Source organism: Corapipo altera, unplaced genomic scaffold (genome assembly GCF_003945725.1).
Source record: "Corapipo altera isolate COAL_440 unplaced genomic scaffold, ASM394572v1 141, whole genome shotgun sequence".
In the NCBI taxonomy this organism is placed as follows: domain Eukaryota; kingdom Metazoa; phylum Chordata; class Aves; order Passeriformes; family Pipridae; genus Corapipo; species Corapipo altera.
In genome coordinates, this window is record NW_020884971.1 from 1,107,541 (window position 1) to 1,131,452 (window position 23,912).

General features: G+C 40.3%; 1 protein-coding gene across 3 annotated transcripts in view; it reads left to right on the forward strand.

Moving 5' to 3' along the window:
* CDH11 (cadherin 11) overlaps positions 1-23,912 on the forward strand; it is an 84,549-nt gene that overhangs the window by 3,510 nt on the left and 57,127 nt on the right. Inside the window, exon 1 of one of the 3 annotated variants that reach the window (XM_027665145.1) lies at positions 8,522-8,793. The exons of the other annotated variants lie outside the window; for them this stretch is intronic. The gene's annotated coding sequence lies outside the window, so the exon portion shown is untranslated. Of the gene's footprint in view, positions 1-8,521; positions 8,794-23,912 lie in introns of those variants that run through there. 3 annotated transcript variants of the gene reach the window in all.

Sequence of the window (23,912 nt, forward strand, 5' to 3'; positions counted from 1 at the left end):
CGGGGCCGTGCGGAGCTGTGGCGGTGTGGGGCTGCGGGGCCGTGCGGAGCTGTGGCGGTGTGGGGCTGCGGGGCCGTGCGGGGCTGCGGGGCAGCGGGCGGGCACTAGAGGGCAGCGCTGCTCCGCGCCGCCGGCCCCAGGAACGCCGGGCTGTTCCCGGCGGAGCATCCCGGGGGATGCGGGACAAGCCCCACCGCGTTCCGGGCAGATGCTCCGGCACTCGGCCGGGATTAGCAGCTCTCGAGCCGCTGGATCGCGTTATCGCCTTGCGAAGTTTTGGGATCCTTGTCTGGAGACAAGCTGACTCCACAGCCGGAGCGTGGGTGTAAAATAGCAGCTCTTTAAGGAGTTGGCTCTCCCTTTCTTCCCTTTTCAAAGGCAATGTCGTGTTTTCTGCAATGCCAAGGGTTTAAAGCCGAAAAGAAATGATACGGTGAAACAAAATATATCTCTTTCAAAGAGGTTATCATGTTTGACAGATCTTATAAAGACATCCTGGAAAGGAAAAGAAAAATTATAAATTAGGTCATATTGGTCTAATTTTATCTGTACACAACCAGGTCAGTGGAGCTTACAGCTGAAGAACTGAGAAAAGGAGACTGGGCCAAATCATTTCTGCATATCCTACAGCACCTTGGGATATAAAACGTGTTGTTACAACTCACGATTGCAAATCATAGAATCACAGAATTGTTTGGGTTGGAAGGTTCCAACTTCTGTCTGGTCTTCTTTCTCTAGATCAGGTTGCTCCAAACCCCGTCCAACCTGGCCTGGATCCTGATGAACAAGGACATACATGATAATAAAGGTTTTGAGAGGTTGCAGGCATGGAAGGAGGTTCATTCCACCTGCACTCTTCTGATGTTCTCCCCTTGACATCACTTTGAGTGTTGCTAAAGGCAAATTTTGGGCTACATAGATCTTTGATTTGACTCACAGACCAACCAAACTCCTGTGTATAAGAACTCTATACCATGAGTAACGAGTGCAGAACTTTATAAATTTCATTATTATGAGCAGAGATGCAGCCAGATAAACCAATGCATCTAATCAAAATCCTTGCCTACAGCTTTGATGCCCAAACCAGGCAAGACGGTACCACAACAGCTGTACAGCTGTCTGATATAAGATATTAATTAAGAATTATCTCAGAGTAACAACTCCTGGTGAGAGTTAGTAGCTACTGCACAGGGAAAGGGGCTCAGCACTGTGTTGCAAAGAGACCCAATAACTGCCCATCCTCTGCTGCAAGGCAGGGAATGTGCCTTCAGCCATCCCATGTGCTCAAGGTGAGTGTAGAGTTAGAGTTGCCAGCGCTGTCCAGAGCTCTCCAGAGAACATCCCTCATGGCTGGGACATCAGCAGTGCCTTGTAAGCCACCAGGAATCCAGAGACAAATCTGTGGAGCAGCCAGTGCTGCTGCTGAGCAGTGCCCTGGGGAAGGTGATGTCATGGCTCATTTTGCCTGACAAAGGCTCAAGGTCTCCTTCCATAACTGCTGGGGTGCTGTGGTGGCTCTCAAGGATCCTAGTCCCACTGGATCTGCTGGCTCTGGGAGCCATAATTTAGCTCCTCAATTTTAAAGTGCTGCCTTAAGCAAATTCTAAGTGGGTTTTGTGTGGCTTTTTTTCCCTCCAAAATCTGGCAATGAGTAAGAGCCCTCTCCCTTCTGAATCAGCAAGAGTTCATCAGAATTCTTAATTGTAATGCAATGGCAGGCAGAGTTGGAGTAGTAGAAATCAATGTAAATGGATTAAAAGAAAAAGACCAAGTAACTGAATGTAAAAGAGGAGCCAGGATTTTCTGAAGTGATTGGTGAACTGTGCAGCAATAGGTTTCCAAATATAATTCATTATTATAATGGCTATTTAATACTTCGTCAACAGGTAGACTGTAGCCACATTACAGATACACTGACATCAAATGCAGTTGTGGGTCCTGGAGTTTTCTAAAGCAGACAAAACTGAACAGAGCTTTGGTACATTACTTCCAGCTGTAGAAAATGCCCATCTAGGCAGTAATTACAATTAAAGTTTCATTTGATGGTGTTGGTACAGTCTGACACTGCTCCAGTGAGCCCCCACAGGTGAAAACTGGAGTGATGAGCAGAAGGAATTAAATTCCATAACCCTTTAAGAATTATATTCAGTAACCCTTTAAAACACAATACACACAATCTCTGAGTTTGTGAGCTACACATTTAGCTTCTTACCTTTACATGGTGCACTAGACATTAAATTTCTGGTGTGCCCTCTTGCACCCACCATCTCTTTTCACATGAGCTCCTAATCACACACAGTCTGTGCCAGCTTGGGAAGCTAAAAAATGCCTTAACTTGAAGCCAATCCCACAAAAGCTGCTTCTTCTGCCCCACATTTTAGTGCTTTTCATTTTATACAATGCAATCATGAGATAGTCCAAGTGAAAGAGTTACATTTAAAGTTAAACTGCTGCCATATAAACTCTGGTTCAACATAATTTTTATCCCAGCGAGGCTGCTGATATATATTTTTAAATAAAATAAAACTTCAGAAACATATTAATTGGTCTCAGTGGTTAAGTTAAATAGTTAAATACATGCATACATATCATTCTGCCAAGGATAAGTCATTAGTTCAGTATAAAGCAGAAATGATGGCTCTATTTGAGTCAGGAGACTAAACCCTATTTCCATTAATGCCAACTGTTTTATTAATACATGCATGTGTTGGCATTAAGTCATAAATTTAAATGGTCTGTCCCTTCTTGATTTAAAGTAATTGTCTCAAAGATCTTGGCTGCTGAGTGAATGACTGTGTTACTGCTTTCATCTTTTACTAACTAAGTTTTTTCTTTTTTTTTTTGTATGTAGACATTGTAAGGCAAACAAAAGAAATAGAGTTTGTGCAGATTTGACTGGCATTTGAACCAAAAATAAATGTGTTTTCAAAAATACCTGTAACTATACCAGCCTCTAGATGAGGATTCTCAGACATTTTTAGAAATAACATTGCATACCTGCCTACAACTTATGCGGACTTTGTGAACATTTATGTATATTTTCATTCATATTATGGGAAAATTTTAATTGAAGCAACATTGTAACCTTTAAACTGTTGAGAAAAAAAGGCATTCAAAAATTTATCTCCAATTTTTGGGAATAATTTACTTTTATCTGAGAGATATTCTGAGGTAAATACAGGATTTGAATAGCATTTACAAAACAAAAGACTCATTGGAACTAGAAAACACATCTAAAGTTTTAGGATCCAATTTTAGGATCCAACATTGTCCTTTTCAGAGCAGGACCCCCGACAGTCCATCCTCCCTGCAGCAGACTTGGCCACACACTGATGTTGGGATTTCTGAGCATCACTCACTTGGTGTTGATCTTCAGGACATGCCGATCATCAGCACAAGGTTTTAGTGCCTTTCTTCCTCTCAGGGTACTTTGTGTCCAGGGCAGAGATGACTGTGAGCTCTTCCCAGGCCTGAGCAATATTAAAGCAGTCCAATGCTGCCAGGTTAATCCAGTCTGTACAGAGCAGTGACCAACCCCCCCATTCCACTTTGCATGATCCACAGAGATCACCAGGCTGGTGGAACTGAGATCACTCCAACATTTATCCTGTGCACACACTGCAAAGCTATTTTTCATTTTAACATCCCCTTCCTGTGCTCTTTCAGTATATTTTTCTTGCAATTGAAATTCCAGTGAAGATCTTCAATATTTCACATTAGTGAAAGCCATTGGTCATTCACAGTTTCAAATCCAATTTCTCCTGACATAGGGGACTCCAAAATTTTGAAAAGCAATTGAATAATAATTTTACTTGGGGCTCTGATTCAAATAGAAAATTTTGTCCAGTGCTGATTGTTGCCTTTTCATTTGTTACTGTTCCAATTATAGCTGGTATAGCTGGGAGAATATGGCTGATTAATATGCATTTCAATTCTTTTAGCACGGTGGCAATTTCCATAGCATTTCTTTTTTCTACAGCAAGAAGAAAACATAGCAGACAGTAGCATTTGAATGCAAACAATTTACCATTTACATGCAAAAGGACTGATTAGGTACCAACATATGTGACTGTGGGTCAGACAGGGAGGTCATAATAGTCCTTTCTGTCCTTAAAATTGTGATTTTCCCAATATTTATATAAAAAAAAATCTGTTCATAGATTAATTATGCTCATGTTTCAAGTACCAAGTTTACAAATCCTCTAAGAGATGTCCAGTAAGTGGTTTTCTGTGGTGCTCTGCTTATACCCCTGTAAGTGAAACTAGTTTGAGATGATCCCTTCCTCAGTGATTCCCAATCCTGCCCTGCAGTTCACAGCCCACTGCCCCACACAAACAAAGTTGATTTGAAAACTTCAGAGCTAATTGGGGAATCTGCAGGATCCAGGATAGAATAACCCAGGTACAATAGTTAAGGCTGCTGTCTCTGTGCCCTTGGAGCCTTTCCTGTGCCCTAGACTTGGTCCTTGGCCTTTCAGGTTCCTACATCATCATCTGGAGTTCACACTTGCCTGTGTGTGATGATCTTTCCTGCCCCTCAGTTCGTTGGATCCTCCTCTCCCTCTACAGCACAAAATCTGATATTTAGTGAATGTTTCACCTTCAAAGTCTTCCACTTTTCCATGTAAACTTTGCCCTGTCCTCCCAGAACCTCACCTTTATCAGGTACAGTGGATCTTGTGGCCTTCCTTTTTGTTTTCATATTTCTGCTTTACTCAGCCATCACCACTTACCTCAAATGTGGAGGCATTCTTCTGGGATTCATTGGGTCAATCTGATCCAAAACTTGCCTTCTCCTTTGACCTCATTTAAACAAGGGTTTCCCATTCCCAGCCTGCAGTATAATCATACCCCTCACTAAAAGCTTGTAGCTGATGTCCAGTGACCTTCTACACGCATTAATTAGTTTTCTGGATTAGCAAGAGCCTTATTTTCTGTGTATTTGTCTCAGTACATGTCAAGGTACTGGGAGCAGTTAAATATGATAAAATTAATTCTCAGTATGTTCAATGACTTCAATAATTCTTCATAACAAAGAAAACTCCACATTTATATAAGGCAGCAGTGGTGTGATCTGAGAAATACTTGAGCACTCTCATGACAGGAGAAATGGAAACCAGCCTTACAACCTCACTAGACTGTTTACACACAATAGGCAGATGTCATATGGAACTAGGACGTGATGAACTCCGTAGAAAAAGATAGCACAAGGATTCACCCTGGGCCGCAGTGATGTGCTGTCATTCTAGAGCATCACAGATTAGTAAGTGGTTGCTGGTTTGGGCTTTAAAGGAGCAGTCAGAACACATGAGGAAAATCAAAAGTCAAAAGTCAAATTGTTAATTAGTTTTGCATGGCAGGGACTTGACATTGAATTTCACCTTATTGTGCCCTTCAGTGTGTATTTGTACTTTGGGAAGGCCAGGGCAATCTCCACTTTATTTAAGATAAGCTCAGAACTTTATTATTGTCATTAGCAGTCTTTTTTAATGAGTTCTATGAGCAGGCGAGTTTAAACAGCTTCTCTGATGTTTGCTCTTTACTGGGTAAAATTCAGACTAGTGAACCTGATATAAAACAGAGAAACTGTGTTGGAGTCCAGGGGCTTGTTCACTGACATTGGGATTTTTGGTCAGTCTCCTTGATGTGGGCATTCCAAGCAGTGTTGGTGATTCCACCAATGCACGTGCGCAGCTGGAGTTTAGCTGGAGCTGTGTATTCCAGGGCTCAGCCAGGTTTTGGTCCTATTAGAGTCAGGAATGCTCTCAATGCACCATCATATGTACAAAATTGCACTAACATTTGTTTAATTATCCGGTCAAATTGAAAAAGAAATGAGCTGGGCTGAAATAATGAAGTCTAGAGAGAAAGTGCCAGCTCTGATCTTACCAGCATTTGACAGTTGCTCGTTGTTGTGACCTTGATTTTTTCTGATGAACTGGAGGTCAGGGAGTGAGCTCCTGTAATTGCTGCCTTCATGAGGTTCTGAGGGCCATCCTCTGCTGCAGACTCGGACCAGATTGTCCACATGTGTCAGATTACTGACAGACTGGGTGCAATTCTGTATTTTGGTCACGTAGCTGTAAAATCCTGCTCCTTCCTTTATGATTTTTCCCTTCAAAAACAAAGGACCAGCAAGTTATCTCTTGAAAGTCATACACAATGTGAGAGCTACCAAACATGGCACTTTCAGCTTCTATTTACTTTTAATTTGTAAAAAAGTTACAGAAGGTCATTGATACTTTATTAAGAAAATAATGTAAATTAAATTAACAATGTGTACAAAAGACTTTTCCATTGGTATTACATCATTTTGCCCACTGGAGGAGAGAAGTTTCTTTTGCCTAGAGGTGTATCCCATCTGGAAATTACATCCATTCTTACTAGAAATGAAATCATTCAACATGACTGCAGAAAAGCTTGTGTTTTAAGTGTTTCTGTGTGCTTTAAAGTAGACTATGTTTAACCCATAAATGCCTTGGGCAGTTTATTGCTTTGAGTTAATGAATGCTAATTGCTTCTTGAATTTGAGATCAGCAGTTCCTCCTTTAACACGTTTCAGGAATGTTACAAGGCATGTTTACTCAAATGTGAAGGTTTCTTGTTTCACATGTTAATTGTATGTGCAGCTCCTGTGACTTAATGGAAAAAGCATAAAATTGTATACACATTAACTTCATTTCTCGTTCTTACTGATTCATTATACACATTTCCCCCTTGGGCTTCATAAAAGGCACCAAGTTTTATTTTCCAATAAAATCAGAAGCAAACCAACTTTTTAATAACATATCAAGCATTTTAAATGTAAATACGTGAATTTCTCTGTGCATCCTCATGCCCCAACATAATTTCTCTGTTATCTAGGGGAATCCAAGTATATTCATTATGCTTTTTCAAGCCTGTATCCTTGTGAATTGAGATGTCAGTGCATGACAGGAATCCTTTACACAGCTGCACCTTGAAGGACAGATGCCTTTCTGCCATGAATGATGCCAGAAAAAGTCCTGTTGCAAAACTGCTTTTCCCACTTCTCAGTAGTCTGGTGAGGTCATTTCCATAATCCATGGAACTGCTAAAATTAGGGGTACCTATAGGGCTGCCTTGTTGGAGCTGTGTAGGGAACTGAGTAAGAGATTGCAATATATTAATTATGTGTTCTAATTATGTCCTTTTAGTAACCTCCTCATGTTCCAAAAGAATCCTAGAATGAATGAAGAGGAGCATAATTCCTCATTTATGGAGAGGAATTCTGTCAGTAATAATATTCAGAATGGCAAATCAGCTGAGAGTAGAGTGTTTCCTAGTTTGTGTGCCATCCTGCAGGCTTTGGCTGGTCAGGTAAGGATTACTTCACCAGGTGCTTGCATTTGATGGGAGAGGGAAGGCTTTAATCTATTTGTTCTTCCTATTTTAAGAGTGTTCTTTCAGATGAGTAGAGGAGAATGTGCCCACTCACATCTCTTTGGGGGAAAATAGTTGGAAAGCATAGATGTGATAGAAATTCTTGTATTGTGAGGACAAACCCCTTTGCTTCTCAGAAGTATTTTAACACATCTCAGTGTCATGTCATCTAAAGAGCAGCTTCCAAAGCATGGTTTTAAAACAAGTTAAGTTGACTGGAAAATAATTTCAGTTTGTTTGGGAGGGAGAGTTTCAGCCTTTCAATAAACATCCCATCAAGTCTATGGTATAGGGATCCTATTGGATCTACTATGCCTACTGTGCTCCTATTGGAGCAGCATTCCCAAAGGATTGCTGTGGTGCTCCCTTTGGAATGCCAGAACTGCTCCCTTTGGAATGCCAGAACATGGCATGAAGTCTGCTACTAGTGACAAAAGGGTTAAAACCCATATGGGCTAGTTATCTGTCTGGAGCTTCAAACAGCCACATTCTACATCAAAAAGGGACTCCTTAATCAAAGCTCAGGTAATTTAATTATTTGCCTTCGTGAATCAAGGAGTCCTTGAACAAACTCGGGATGCCTGGATATTAGAATATGGGAAATTCATTGTTTCACTCCTTCTACTATTCCAACATCAAAGAGAGCCTTTTCCTATAAACAAAGCAGTCTGAAGCCAAAGAATTCAAGCAAAAGGTGCTGTGGAGAGATTCAGTTTTCTAGGAGTTTTGCGAGATGGAAATTAAGCTGACTCCTGTGGGGTGAGATATTTACCACTGAGATTCTTTTTGTCTGTTTTATGTAAGAAAACATCTGTACCAAATCCTGCAAACTGAAATGCTTAACTCCTACTCTTTTTCGTTCTCTTAGTTAACATTGGTTTTCCTGTTTCTCGGTTTTAGGTGATGTTTTCTATTTTGGTTTGCAAATCTCTGTTTGCCAAGCCCTAAGTGGCTCTTTGACTACGTCATGCTTTGAGATTCTAATTAGCGTGGTACAATTAGGCTGTGCCCCCTTTGCGGGGGAGGGAGCCCAGCGCTCATTCCTCCAGCAGCCCCAGCCAAGAGCCAGGATAAACTCGGGCAGTCCGTGGTCAGTCCCACTCTGTGCCATCGGCAGCAGCCCCGTTAGTTCAGAATTAACGACCCAAAAATGGATTGGCATTTTTAAAACCACAGCAGAGGAGAGTGTGCTGATGCCAGAATGGATCCTCAGCCTGCAAAAGTACATGTTCCTTTATTTCTAGGAAAGACGAATTCCTTTCCATCTTTCCCTTTTATTTTTATTCTAACATTTTCTTTTTTCAGGCTGTCAAATTTTCTCTCACAGCTGGGGCCTGACTCTTCTTTTTTTCTTGTTCACGGATCAAACATAGTATACTAAAATTTCTTGTGGTAAGTGCCAGTCTCGATGTGTGTTGTACGTTTATCTGCGACGTCATTTCTGCATGAAAGCTCTCATTGCCTGGGCTGCCCGATTTTGTGTGTTGTGTTCACAACCTGCACCAGTCCTGGGTGTGCAGCTGCTACTGAAGGCAGTGAGATGACTCTGTGCTGAGCGCTTCCTCATATCTTAGCAGGAACTAAAATAAATTAGTGGGAGACAAGTCAGGAGAGACAGGAAACAAATGCAGTCACTACATGTGACGACAAATGTTTCCGAGAATGATATAAAAATTATGTAAATAAAAAGAAAATAAAGCAGGTTGGCTCATCCCACCTGCTCAGATTTGCCTGGGAAATAAGTGTCACAAATTTCTAATTCTGCAGATCCTTTTGCAAATGAAAATTTTTCTTTAAAAATGGGACGGAAATTCTTAGAGAATAAATGGGCTGCAAAATGCAAAATTGGGACAAAAAAATTATTTTATATAACAGTGGATAGTTAAGAGTGTGGTATTTTTCAACTCACTGGTGAGTGTATTGTGTTTCAAATGGTGGTAGGATGCTTGGAGAAACATGTTCCTCTGCTTTGGGTAAAGAAGGTATAATGTTCATATACTAACTGACTGTAGAATTCTATCAGCTCTGTGCACTGAAGTTGCTTACAGTAAGGTTACAGAATTAAATCAACTAGACTCAGTTTTAAAGACATTCCATATTCCTGCCATGAAAGCCAGGTAACTTTTACTGGAAGAACACATTGTTCATGTGAAGCTTTTGAAACCGCTGGGTCTGATTTTTCAGTTTCTTTAATTTGGACATGAAACTTTTAAGCTCGAGAGACCTTGCTTTTAATATCAATGAACTAAGCATGGTCAGTTTATTACCACGTAATAGACTCATTCTGGGTTTTCCAAGAAGTCAGCCAGCACAAAGGGGATTATTTAACTCAAAGGGAAGTTTCTTGGTATTTACAGCAGCATTCAAGGCAGACAGGTAGTATTGTCAAAAAGTTTTCTAGATGTGTGTGTGTTTGTATATATATATATATATATATATACATAATGACACACAGGTTGTCTGTGTGCGTATATAGAGAGAGATTAGATATGTGGAAGAAATTCCTCCCTGTGACGGTGTTGAGGCCCTGGCCCAGGTTGCCCAGAGAAGCTGTGGCTGCCCCTGGATCCCTGGAAGTGTCCAAGGCCAGGTTGGACGGGGCTTGGAGTAACCTGGGCTAGTGGAAGGTGTCCCTGCCCATGGCAGGGCGTGGCACGGGGTGAGCTTTTAAATCCTTCCTACCCAACCCATTCTGTCATTCTACAATTCTATATGAGCTATGATTCCATATGAATCCTTCCTTCCTGAAGGTGTGTCCCAGTTTTCCTGTGAGTTCTCTGATGTGAACAGGAGTTTCTGGAAGCCTTACCTGGAGCCATCCCGGCTCTGTGGCTGTGCTGGTTCCATGGGCAGGGGAGGATGCAGTGACAGTGCCCGGGCCATTACCAGAGGAGGAGGCATTGATTAGCAATAACACACTTCATTAACACTGCACTTTTTCAATCATTGTAATTGTGGCTCTTCCCCTAAAACATCAAGTGGAACAGGTTTTGTTTCAACCAAATCAATCTAATGTGTTAAATTTACATAATTTCCTCTCATTTCGTTTATAGAGCAGCAGGAATTTTAATTTGCATTGTCTGTATAGTCTATAATCAAAGTGTTAAGAGCACAAGGTTTATTCATTATGTATGGCATGTGGTGACAAATTTACATAATGGGCTGCATCTTGCTGAAATATTCCTTCTTTCCCCACGCCCACCTTTGCAATTTTGGCTATAACTGATTTTCTATAAACCTGTTAATTCAATTACACATGCCTTTGGGTTCCACTGAACACTTATTAGGAGAACTATCCTTATAAAAATTAAAAAGTGGATAAAATCTCATATGGAAAAAGGAGAAGGGCTGAGGGAAAACATTGATAACTGGACTGTGTTTCCTGATTTCAGGAGAGAACTGATGTAAACCCATTGAGGTGTGTGCTGTTGATGTATAGTGAGAGATTGGATGAAAAGGTGCCTTATGTTTGTTTAGTGGTAATTAATATATAGAGTCTATTCTATTAAAAATTTCAGAGCTAAGTTAGGGACTGAAAAGCCATTAAGCAGCTGAGATGCTGTAAATGTAAACCTCCATCATTCACTGTTGTCTGCCAAGGCCAGCCTTTCTTTATGAAAATAAAGTACTTAGCATGATTCTTTTTTTATAGAAGATTATTACATTTTAGTAAATGGAGAAAAAAATGAGAATTTTGATAACATTCATAGGAGGTAAAATTTTATCTAAGTGAGGAATGTAAAGCATCCATTGGTTTAGATACATAAGTCATATGGAGCATCTTGGAACATCAGATTTATCATTTAGATCTTTGATTGCTGAATTTCAGATATGACACATAACAGACAGTTTCCCTCTCCCTTTTGCTGCCCAAGTAAGGATATTCAGATCAAAATGTAGGAATGTACATTTATATTTATTATATCAAGCTATCTTGTAATCCAACTGTATAAACAACTGTATTCCATGTACTGGCATGTACAGAAATTTGGGTAGTGCAAGATTTACTTACCTTTGATCAGAGAAAAGCTCGTGACAGAAATACAGAATATATTTAGCTGTTGACAGCAACGCTCTTTGTAAGAGATTATGTGGACAGATATTTCAGTCCTCTACAGAAACATTCATACAAATAAATTTATTAATACATACTTAAATCTCTAATCTGATCTTAAGAGTTTAAAACTGTCAAAGTATATTGTATTTAAATTGTCTTTAGCCCATGACAAGAGAAGGGGGTGTGGGTGCATTACAGGCATGATGACTTCTGTTTTCAAGTTATATAAGTACAAGAGCAGACACAAATCTGACATTTGTGAACATTTCAATCTCTGTATAGAACTGAAATAAAACCTCGGTTTATACAGTAACTGTTGACATCCAATGTGTGCCAAAAGGCTTGTAAACAGTGTTATGTCCATGTTGATACAACAACTGCATCTCAAAAATGAGAGTGAACACTATGATTGAGTTCACGCTGCCAAAGTTTTAAGATTAATACCTAGGGAAAAGGATGCTCAGTTGGTTTAGGAGTGCAAAAGACAAATGTAAAGCCACTTAACCTTTGAGAGAGTGAAAATCCCAGGAAAGGGGAGACTCATTTGAGCCCACCACTAAAAGGGCCTATTAAAGTGCTAATGAGGTGCTCACACTGACCACTTTTGTCCCCAGCTTTTCAGAGCAGTTGCTGTATGAGCTGCACAGTCCTTGGAAATGCCACCTCGTTCTGCTCTCCAGCTCCCCTGGCAAGAAGTCTCCTGCCTACCTTCCCTCTTTTTTCTTCCTTACCTATTTTCCTATCATTTCTCCACATCCATTAAATCTTGTTTGAAAATCTGCAAGGAACTACCCAGGTTTACAGAGAGAAGGGACATGTAGCAAGGGCAGGTCACGTAATCACAGCTGGCTGTTTGCCCAGCCGTGTTCTCAGAGATAAACGTGTGTGCTTGCTATCCATATTCTTATAGTGGTGCCATTCCAGTTGTAGGAGCTGTGGAGTAGGGGGTGAGGGAATGGGCTCCAGTTTTTAATTACTTCCCTTCTATACAGAGCTGTATGAACCCCAAACTGACCTTGTGAGCTTTGCAGGATATTCTTGGTACATTGAAATCTCACTTGAACCACACCTGGGTTTGGATTCTGATCAAGCATCAACACATCTTGCTGTTGATTAAACATCCACTGAACAAATGCCAGTTGGAAATGTCCCCACAGCTCTTTGTAGAGCTCCTCTTGGCCACCTGCAGGGAGCCAGCCTGGCCGCGACAAAACCCCAGAAGAAACAGGGAAAGGTGAAAATATATGAAGCTATATCAAGTGCAGTGCCAGTTTGTACTGTCTAAGGTTGTGCCCTCTCTGGGGAATTATAGCTGGAGGTTGGGTGAACCACAAAAAGCTCTGCATTTTCTTCTAACACGGGTGAATTAAACCAGTGAGTTAAGTTTGGGAAATCTCTCTTTCTGCAGCAGCACCTCCAAGTGGCTTTGTCCTGCTGCTCTGAGCTTTTGAGGGGAGTAAAACCTGCTGGAGTCTGAGTCCACTCAATCTGCTATTGCCATGAGAATAAAATCCAATAGGCAGGGCAATATATCTTTAACCAGAGTCGCTGAGCAGTGCACTGACTGCTGCAGGTGCCATCGCTCATATCCCGCTTTGTGCGATCTGAGATACACATTTCTTGTCCCTGGATTCAGCAGCTGTCATGTAGATCAGGCTTCAGCCCAAATCTGTGTTTGTGGCACTCTCTATGAATAAGAAGAATGTGGCTTACAACTCAATGTGAGAGATGAAAGAGAAATCAGATGAAGTTAGAATGTTTTACAAGTTTAGAAAGTTGTCTCTTGAAATGGCTACAGAAACTTGGGCAGCCAGGAAAAATGAAATGTGCATTAATCAATTGAAATAGCAGATATTTATGGTAAATGCTATTGTGTACAATTAAACAGGAACATTTTTATTCCTGTGAAAGGCTAGAGCTAATCCAATTAGAGAACTGTCTAAGATTACAGCAATTAAAAGACCAACCGCACCTCCTTTCCAACCTCCAGAGGAGTAGTTTGGCATCCAGGCAGGAGAACAAGGAAATGGTTCGTCTTTGTCTCAGATGTCGTGACTTGGACTGGCTTGGGTCACTCACTGGGATTGTTTTTCAATTTTACTTCTGTAATATGGAATGTGATTTTTTTTTCCTAGTATCATCTGGGGCTTTTCTATTGCAAACTTGTTCCTCTTCCAGGACCTGGCTGGATTTCTCAAGCTCTCTTCTTACTGCATCTTATACCTTTAGGTTTTTTGTCTTGTATTGCATGTCTGAAGTCTCCTATAGCATGCACTCAACCTTGGATGCTGCATCCATGTGATGGTGCTTTAGTGGCTGCACCTTTCTAATGTGCCTCTACTTTTCCTGTCTGAGGTCCTGGAATTGGAGCATAAAAGGTGGTATTCCTCATTTATTTAACTGTACAACACCATGTGCATAGAGGCAGTTTTTTTGATAATTTACATGACAACACAGAAGTGAGAGCAGAGACCCCTTGTTTGAAACGCTAATATTTACAAGGTGCTTTAAAAGTGTTAAAAATGTTGACAGCTTTCAAAGGAAATAGATCTGCTGCAAATAGACAAAATAGTACACTAATTTAGTGGTTCTTTCCTTCCTTAATCCTGTATCAGTTCAAGGACTATACAAAAATTCTGTAGATTTAGACCTATTAAAACCTATTTAATAGTTTTTTGGTAAACTTCATTTTAAATCAGGGAAAGATCAGCAATACGAAATGTCATGTAACTGAAAGAAGTGCTACAACTCTTTGTGAGGCAATGGCTGTAGGTTTTTTCCCTGCATGATTAGATTTTATAAATCCCCTGCCGTGTTCAGGTATGTTCTCATCTGCCCATCCTTGCTCGGGATGGCGAGCAGCAGTTAATGACAGCGCTGGGATTTTTGGCACCTTTTTTCCACTGCACTGACTTGGTGCTCACAGGATAATTATCTCCCAGCTCTGCTCTGTGGCTCTGAGTTCAGGATGTGCATCACTGCTCCTTCGAGAAATTTCCCAGGAATCCATCAGTGAAACTAGGATTTCTAAGTTGTTTTGAGAAAAGTAACCTTGAGTCCAAATCTGATTCCTGCAGGGGACTCACCAACACCAGGTTCTTTCTCTTTTCTGGTTTGCTTGTAGTGAATTCTGGGCAGGTTAGAGCCTTGTGATAGGGGATGATCAGCAACGTCGTATATTCTTGGATAGCAAAGGAATCCGGGTACACATCAGTGTAGAAGGCATCAAAGCTTTTGGGGTTGGGTTAATGTGCTTCAATGCAACGGGATAAATTGTGGAGGTGCTGGATTTATAATCCTTGTTCCATGTTAAGTTTTATGCTGCAGGAAGCTGTTTGTGGGCTCCATCAGGAGAGCTGAAATAAAAGATAGAATAAGCGGTACCAGAGATGGAAAGAACACAGATCTTCTTTACTCCATATACACTCAGTGGAATAAAATTTCTTCTTATTCCTCTTATGTTAAAGAAGAAAAATATAAAATTAATTCTTATTCAGGAATTGTCACCCTAATATTGCTTAGCCTTTCATCTTTTTAGTGCCTGGATCCCTCTTTTAACCTATGCCTCTGCTGCCTATTTTTAAATATACTAACACCACAGATTACTTTTCCACATTCTTGATCTCCTTCAACTCCATGAGCTTTTACTGCTGAGCTTTAATGGGTCAGGTGTAAGGGCTCAGAATGCCACATAAAGTGGATTCCCAAACTCAGTTCAAGTTTTCCAGACACTTACTACAGGGATCTACAGGATCCCCCTTTTTCTCTCCTTTTGTTTTTAGTTTTGGGTTTGTTTTCCTTTTTCCTTTTTTTTTCTTTTTTTTTTTTAAACTGTAATTATAATTATTTCAAGCATAATTACATACTTGAAAATTTTGAGAGTACTAAATGTTGTATAAAACACTAGACCAGGCAGCTAATATGCATCTTCCCATCCTCAGAAGCAAATAGTCTTGGAAGGCTTTTGAAGAGGCCATAGATTGCTGCAAGGCAGCTGAGTGAAGAGGATTGGATTACTTCTGCCACAATATTCACGTGGCACTGAGCCTAAATGGCTGTCAGAAGAGTTTGTCCTGTTGAATGATCAAGATAAAGCTGCTGCAGCCCTTCCAGCTCTTCAGCTGCACCAGCTTTAATTACCTAAACCTGGACTAACCCCTCTGACTTGGTCTGGCTCTCGTGAACTGCAGTCCTGAAATACCTCACCCCAAAGAACATCCTGGGGTGAATAGTTACTTCCAAAGGCAGTAGGAAGAAACACTGTTGGAATAGGGATTTTTGAGCAAGGGAATACCAATACTTCTCTTAAAAGATTCTGATAATAAGAAAGTAAAGAGTGGAATTTGTTACAATTCCCTTTTTCAGATTTATTTGCCATCTTTCGGCTCAGAGAAGGCAAACTTTATTTTCAGTGAGTTTTCTTTATAAAATATCTCTCATGATCTTTCAAATTAAATATTATGTGTTTGTTGTATTCCCACAGGGCCTGAGAAAACCAAGGGGTGCATATTGGATTAATGGGCCTCTACTGAAATCCATACTTTTATCTTTACTATTGGAAAATAAATTTTGTGAAAATTTCCTGAAGTGTATTAGATCACAAGATATCCATGTGTTCTTTTCCAACCAGTTCAGTACAACTATTTCAGTTCCAATTATTTGTTTCCTTAGGTTTAAAATTGAGGAAATGTAAATATTTTATTTCAGCAGTAAACTATTCCTCGAGGAGATGTGAGAGCACATCAGAATTAGACAAAATTCAGATAAAACTGGCTGTAATAATATCCCAAGGAATGTTAAGGTTTTCAAAAGAAAAAATATTAAATTAATACAGGGTAGTAATTTCTTTCAAGTATTTTCTCCAGATACTATTGTTTAGAATTTCAATTTTTTTTTCTTATTCTTGAACTGTTATTATTTTCTCCAGCTTCTTTTAGGATAATGTTGCCAAGTATCTATTTCACTCCTAAATCAAATTGTTGCAATTCTTTATGCAAAAAAGAAAGATCATTTTCTACCTTGAAGTCATGGTTTGTCAGCTGCTAAAATAGGCAAAAATCATAAAGCGACAGACTTGCTGTAATTTTAGATACTTATTTCCTGGAAGAAAAAAATCTTGAATTTTTAATTCAGAAGAAGATTAATCCCATCCCTTAGTATTCTTAGGAAATGACTCATGGAACAGTTTTCACTCACTAGCAAATCTTTCTGCGGGTGAGATGTAAGACTGAACTGAGGAGGAACCGCTCACGCCCACATCGTGGCACTTGGACTCAAGTGACTCTGCTTTCCAGATTTATTTCTTTGTCTGCCTCTTCCTTCCCTATGGGACAGAATATAGGGATGTTTTGGAAGTCATATGGGAACATGGAAATGTAGGTACAGTTGGCGGGAGGCTTTCACTTTGTGTAGCATCAGTAGTAGCTGTTTCTGTTCAGCACGATGGGAACAGGGAAGATCCACTAGATGAGACCTGTAGATGAGACTACAGGATATAGAGGGAGCCTTTCCAGGGAAGGGGGCTGAAATTACTCCTTTTTTTGTATTACTTTATTCATATTTGTGATTAGTTTTAAGGCAGGATAGTAGCAGAATACAAAATTTGCTTCAAAGTAGATATTACTTCTTGAAGGAATGTGTTCTCTCCAAACCTTCTGCTCCAAGTTTGAAGAGTTTCTTCTATGGTTTGAAATTTAAAAAAAAAAAAAAGTTGCGTGAAGGAGATGGTTTTGGTCTTGTTCTGCAGTAGGAAGTGTTGCTAATATAGTTATGCCAGGATATCTGTATCAGCAAGGATCCTTATTTTAAGCACAGTATGTGTTGGCAAAGGAATGCTTTTATCAGTTCGTGGATAAAACCCATATAGCAGAAATGACTTGGGTTTTGCCAGTTGAAAAACTTGTCATGTTTTTGTCTTACTCTGTTTTCAGTGAGGAGGGGCTGAAACATCTCTGATGTGGGCTGGACCCATATTTTCAGGGAGCCAGAGAAAGTGAGAGATTGCTAATTTAGACAACTTCGAAGTTTCTGCTATTCTTTTAAAAATAATTTCTAGAGTCACAATTTTAAAGGAACACTATACCACCAATAGAAAATGTACCAGTGAAAAGGGATTTAAGGTCTTGCAAAAATTGACAGAAATGATTGATAGAGTTTGTGGGTTAATGTCACATTTTCTAATCTAGAGAGATCTTAGTAAAAAAGGTGAGTTCTCCTGCCATTTCAGATTTTTTTAATGACTTGTTTTATGGCCTTAACCAGGTAATTCATCTCTTTACACCTTCCCAGATGACTGTGCCCATCTCTTATAATATGTTTGCACATGGTTTTAGAAATCAGAAACCTGTAGGAAAATAGGTCCTACTGTCAAACCAGGAATAGTTTCCAATGTAAGTGATCTAAAATGGATGAGGACTTTTCTTATATAAAAACCCTGTGCAGGAAACTAAACACCCATGGATGTAACAGGCACCAACAGTGACCTTTAGTTCAGAACCTGCGGGAGTTACAGTTTTCTATGTACATCAACATTAAATTAGCAAAATGAAGCACTTCTTAGCTTGGAAATGTCACTGGCAGATCAGTGGCTGAACAGTGTGTCATCCATAGGCAGCATGATAAAATCCTTAGTGCAAAGCACCATTTCCACTGGTCTCTGTATAAACTTGTAAATGCAAATGTATTTACTCCATCCTGGAGTGTTTTCCGTGTCTGAAGGTAGGACTGTTTAAGGAGAGATAGGACAAAAAATAAATAAAAAAAGCTCTCAAATGCCTGTCACAGATCAGTCCTTGGATATGCCAAGAGCAGTTACAGGGGGATAAAACCACAGCTCTTTTGCTTCTTGCCCACCCAGAAATACTAGTGCAGCACATGGGGCTCTCCAGCTTTTTCCAGCTGTGTAAGAAGCACTTCATTATTGCTGATAATTGAGAAACTGCCAGTGCCAAGTTCTTGTTCTGTCTGAATCAGCTGCCTGGGGTGTCCTCAGGGCAGGGCTGGGATGGGTGTCATGGTCTGAGATGGGCTGAGCCGATGAGCAGAGCTGGGACACTGAGAGACGTGTTCAAGGAGAGAGAAGATGCAACTGATGGGAGACACACGTGACAGGAGAATTCCTTTCCATGGAAGCCTTTCTGGGCTATTTCCTCCTCAGCATTATTGGTTTCTGTGTAATGCTTCTGTCAGTCTATTCTGTGGGGATTTAGTACAAATACAGACTGAGAATGAGCTGACACGGGATCTTTATGTTGTTGGTAGGTTGAAAAAAGTGCTTAATAAACATATACTTTTTTGGTAGTATTGTCCTGTACCATGATTCTCTGTTCTGTTTGTTTGTCTGTTTTTCTTTCTCTAAAAATTAGATCTATTGAAAATGGTATGCAGTTTTGGTTTCTTCTTTGTGAGAAAGAAGAGAGAGAGAACTATCAAATGAGAGAGTTTCTGACAATGTTTTATGCTCCACAGTTATTTACTGCTCTATATTTCATAGATTGCTTTGCATTTTATTAGTGTTTTCATTATTTCTACATACAAAAATCATCTGAATTAGGAAAAAATATGTTCTTTACTTTACACATTCAGGAATAAGAAGGGGAGTTAGGCCAAAAAAGGAAAAGAGTTACCAATGTAGATGTCAGAAAGATACTTAAGGTTGTTAAAATGACAAATTAAAAGAACATGTAAATTTTAAGGCATGTAAAACTTGCTCTGCTTGGAGTAAAAGGCAGGTGACACATTGCTAGGATCTCTACAGTCCAGCACCTGTGACAATGATATTTTGGCTGTCCAGAAAAAGCTGTGCTGTTCCTAAAGACACTGTCAGCTTCATCCTGCCTTCCTTCCAGCTGCAGCTGGTGAATCCTTAGCCCTTGTTAAACAGACAGCACTTATAAGACGTTTTATCTCCAGTTAAAAACTACCTGAGAAAAATCTGACCTGAAACTGTTACTGAAAACATGCTAGTATATAATGCAAGATAGTGAAAAGGTTAATATGGGTTTATTGAATTGGAGTTCTTCCTTCCCAAGAACAGGAAGAATTTACTCTTGAACTGTAGCAGTTTATTTAGGGTGGTACCAAAGGGTGATGAAAGAGGATGAAGTGTCTACTAAATACAGCAGAGATGCTCGAAATGTTCTTTGCTTCTGCTCAGATCTTACCAGGGTTATGGAGTAATAATACACCAGGATGGCTTATCTCTTAAAAACTCTACTAGTCAGCTGAACTCGTGTTTGGCTTATCTATTTTTTTTCTAATCTGTGGAATTACAAACTGAGTATAAATCAGATGTCACCTGATTCACTCATGATGTTTGTTGTCTCTGGATCTCTTTCCCCCCTTGGCATGGGGCCGCCCAGTTCTAGTTCCATTTCCATCTGAGGAACCATTTCCAATGGCTTAAGTGGATGGGGGGGGACTCCAGCGCCAGGGGTTTCTTCAGGTCCTGAGCCTGGAGGGGAGAGGTGCTCTCCCCTCCCCACATGGCCCCATGGCAGCCACAGAGACAGCACAGCAGCATGGAGAGGAGGCAAGAGAGAGTTCATTGTTGGGGGGATTACATTTATAGGCTTAGGAGGATTCACAGAGTAACCAGTTAGAAGTCTCAAGGGGTTTACAGGAACCCCCAGTCACAGGAAGGGGTTAACAACCAATAGGACATCTTCCCAGGACATTCCTGTATGAGAGACAATAGTCGTTCACAGGGGGTGTCGTTCACAGGGGGTGTCGGGAAGAAGAAAGCATGAGTTAGCAAAGAGACTACAAAAAGCCATTCTGAAACACGTTTAAACCACAGTTTTCTCATATACTGCAGATTTCCTGCCACAGTTGTCAGTGCAGCAAAGTCATTTATATCATTGGTAATAAAAATAGTAGTTACTTGAACTGATGTATTTTATTAGGCTTCCTATCAATGGAAATTATCCTGACCAAATCTGTATTTCAGCCCAAGTGGTGGGAATTACAAAACCTCACTGTGATGTTTTTGGTTGAGGGAGCCAAGAAGTTTGGTAATTGTAGCTAATTATTGCTGAAAATTGGGCTGCAGTTTGTTTGGATTTGACAGTAAAAGTGTTGGGCATTCACTGGACGTAGCTAATGAGAAATTATATAACTGTGATTATGAGGGCTTATCTGAACAGGTGCTTGCCATAAAATCATGGTCTTGTATTCTCCTTTCCTCAGAATTTATGTTAAAATTAAACAAATAGATGTAACATTTGACCTCACATGCAATGGAACTGTATGTTTTGGGGCTTTTTTGATTATGGCATTTCTCAGTAGCTACATATCTGCTCAGCGTCTGGCTCTGAGCATGTACCAGCCAAGGAATGAAAGGTTGAAACGAGTGAGAACATATTGTGCCACCAAGAATCTGCCTTAAAAAAATTCTTGGGATGTTTATTACAAATAGTTGAAATGAAACCAGTCAGCTAAGGAGGCTTTACAAAGTCTCACACCAGCCAGGTCTGTGTAATCTCCTGAAGTTTAACAGGGCCAAGTGCTTGTGCTGCACCTGGGTCAGGGCAGCCCCCAGGATCAATCCAGGCTGAGGATGAGCAGATGGAGCAGCCCTGGGAGAAGGACCTGGGGGGCTGGTGGGAGAGAGGCTAAATATGAACCAGCCCAGAACCCCCCATACCCTGGGCTGATCCCCAGTGTGGGCAGCAGGGCAGGGAGGGATTCTGCCCCTCTGCCCCTGAGGAGAGACCACCCTGCAGAGCTGCTCCAGCCCTGGGGAACAGCACAGCAAGGACATGGAGCTGCTGGAGAGAGTCCAGAGGAGGCCCCAAGATGAGCAGAGGGATGGAGCAGCTCTGCTGGGAGGAAAGGCTGAGAGAGCTGGGATTGTTCAGCCTGGAGAAGAGAAGCTTTGGGGTGACCTGACTGTGGCCTTGCAGGGCCTGAAAGGGCTACAGGAAAGATGGAGAGAGACTATTGACAAGGGCTGGAGTGACAGGACAGGGGGAATGGCTTCCCATGGACAGAGGGCAGGGTTAGGTGGGATATGGGGAAGGAATTCTCAGCTGTGAGTGTGGGGAGGCCCTGGCCCAGGTTGCCCAGAGAAGCTGTGGCTGCCCCTGGATCCTTGGAAGTGTCCAAGGCCAGGTTGGATGGGGTTTGGAGCAATCTGGGATGGTGGAAGATGATCTTTAAGGTCCTTTCCAACTCAAACCATTTTATGATTCTATGAAAACATGTTGATTTGTTGCAATTAAGAATTTACAGTCAATATTTTCTGCTTCTGTGTTTGTGCAGAAGACAATATACATTTTATGACTTTCAGAAACAGCTACAATGTTTTAAAAGTGAACAAAATCATTACTAAATATTGATTTCATCAAAAGAATGGCTAATATGTTAAGTCACAAACCAGTAGCTGCCAATGGAATTTATTCAACAGTCTTGCATTGACTTCAGTTGGAGGTACATCAGGTCTGTATTAACCCACATCAACTTAATTTCCAGTAATTTATTCTAGAATTGTATCTTTTAATGATGCATTACGGATATGTTTAATATAAAAGTAATTTTGTATATATATATATACTTGATTTTTAAGGTATTTTTTAATAGAATTAGTTAACTTTTTTACAAGGATTCATTCAATGAGGGTCATCCTGATTTTGCATTTGCAGTATGTTTGTGTGACAGTTAAACACTAATATATTAATTGAAAATTAGTTAATTTTGCCAAAATACTCATCAAACACCTGTGTATGTCATCAGCTTTCCTCACCTCAGTAGCTTACTTGCTACTTAGTTAGATCACTAACTTGCATTGTTAGTGCAATTGTGTTTATTCTGAGTTTTTCTGGGAGCCATTCAATGTATTTTGAGTTGTGTTGATGTGATGTACAAGTAATGTGATAACCTTCCGTTTTCTAAATGGATGTGCAATTCTTTGAGGAGCTTTCTGACAGGAATATTAGCAATGACGAGTTGAAAGTCTGCTGTGAATAGTTACACAAAATATGCTGTTTCAGCAAATGCACAGGATAATCTGAATTCAAGGAAATATTTGCAGACATAGGATCTGAAAAGTGCATGAATGTGATCAAAATGTTTTAATATGAAATGAATATTTAAAGATACATTGGCAATATTTGCATAGCTTTTATAATTGCTCACGGGTGTATCAGTCTATCTTCAATATCTTGTCATGTGAAAGAGGAATGAATTAGTTAGGAGGAAGTAGATAAATGCAAAAACAAACTCCTGTTCTTTCAGAGGAGTGAAGTTCCCCTCATGCAACCAATTGCTGGAGTTGCATCCCAGAGTCCAAGGCACAGCTGCTCATCTCTTGTCAGACAGGCAGCAGTGAAATCCTCTGTTCTGCAGCACAGTCACAGGGTCTTTAGGGGTAGAAAAGATCTCTGAGACAATCCAGTCCAACCCTCCCCCCAGCACCACCACCATGTTCCCCCGTTTCCCACCTGGCACACTGCTCTGAGCTGAGACCTTTCAGAAAACCGTCAGATCCCACAGGGAATTGTAGGATTCCCCCACAAATAGAGCCTCACTGTTCCATACTCCTACTGCTATCTTTTCATTTGTTTATACTCTCCAGATCCAGAACTGAATTCATCATTTCTTTGTTCTACTTGAGAAATTGATTTGTAGACTCAAGAATTGAGCAGGCTTTTTTTATTCACACTGGGCTACTTGAAATATTTGCACTGTGTGCCCTACTCAAAGATAAAAATGGACTTGTGTGTCTTGCCCTCTATCAAGAACCTGAATTTCATTATAAAATTTCTTTACAGTTCCCAACTTTAATCCCTGTCCACCCTTGCCATTGAAGGTACCAGAAAGTTTGCAGCTGAGTCTTCCTGACGCTCTTTGAATACACAGAACTTATTTTTAACCTTTTAGTTATTGTTACAAGCTGATGGCTTCAGCTCTCTAATTGCATTTCCTTACTGACATCTGGATGAGTCACACAGTCCCTTTTATTCACTGTTTTGTTATTTTTCCTGCACTGCTGATATATCTTTTGATCCACCCGGCTCACATATTTTTAAACTTGGAATTCAGCTTCAAAGTTGGGCACTACTGCATTAGACTGTTTGTTTTCAACTTCTAATTTTTATTTGCTGCATCATATGAGCATCTGACCAATATCTTTGCAGCTATTTCCATCAAGGATGCAAAATTCTTTATACTGTGCAATGTGTCTTCTATAATCAGGACCTTTCATCATTGTCTAATTCAGCTTTTAAGCACAAATCTTCCCATTCCTAAGTGCTAAGATTTATTATGTGGAAGCTGAAAGTCAGTGTGTTTTTTGACTAGGTTTTCTCTGAAGTCACTGGTACTTTCTCATAGTGATCTGTGTTTGCCTGGTTGTGATCATTGCTGAGAATTGGATTCTGAAATTCAGATTTTACCTTCCCTGAATGCCTTGTGCATTTTATTATCATAGAGTTTAGAATAAAAGGTAATTTTGGAT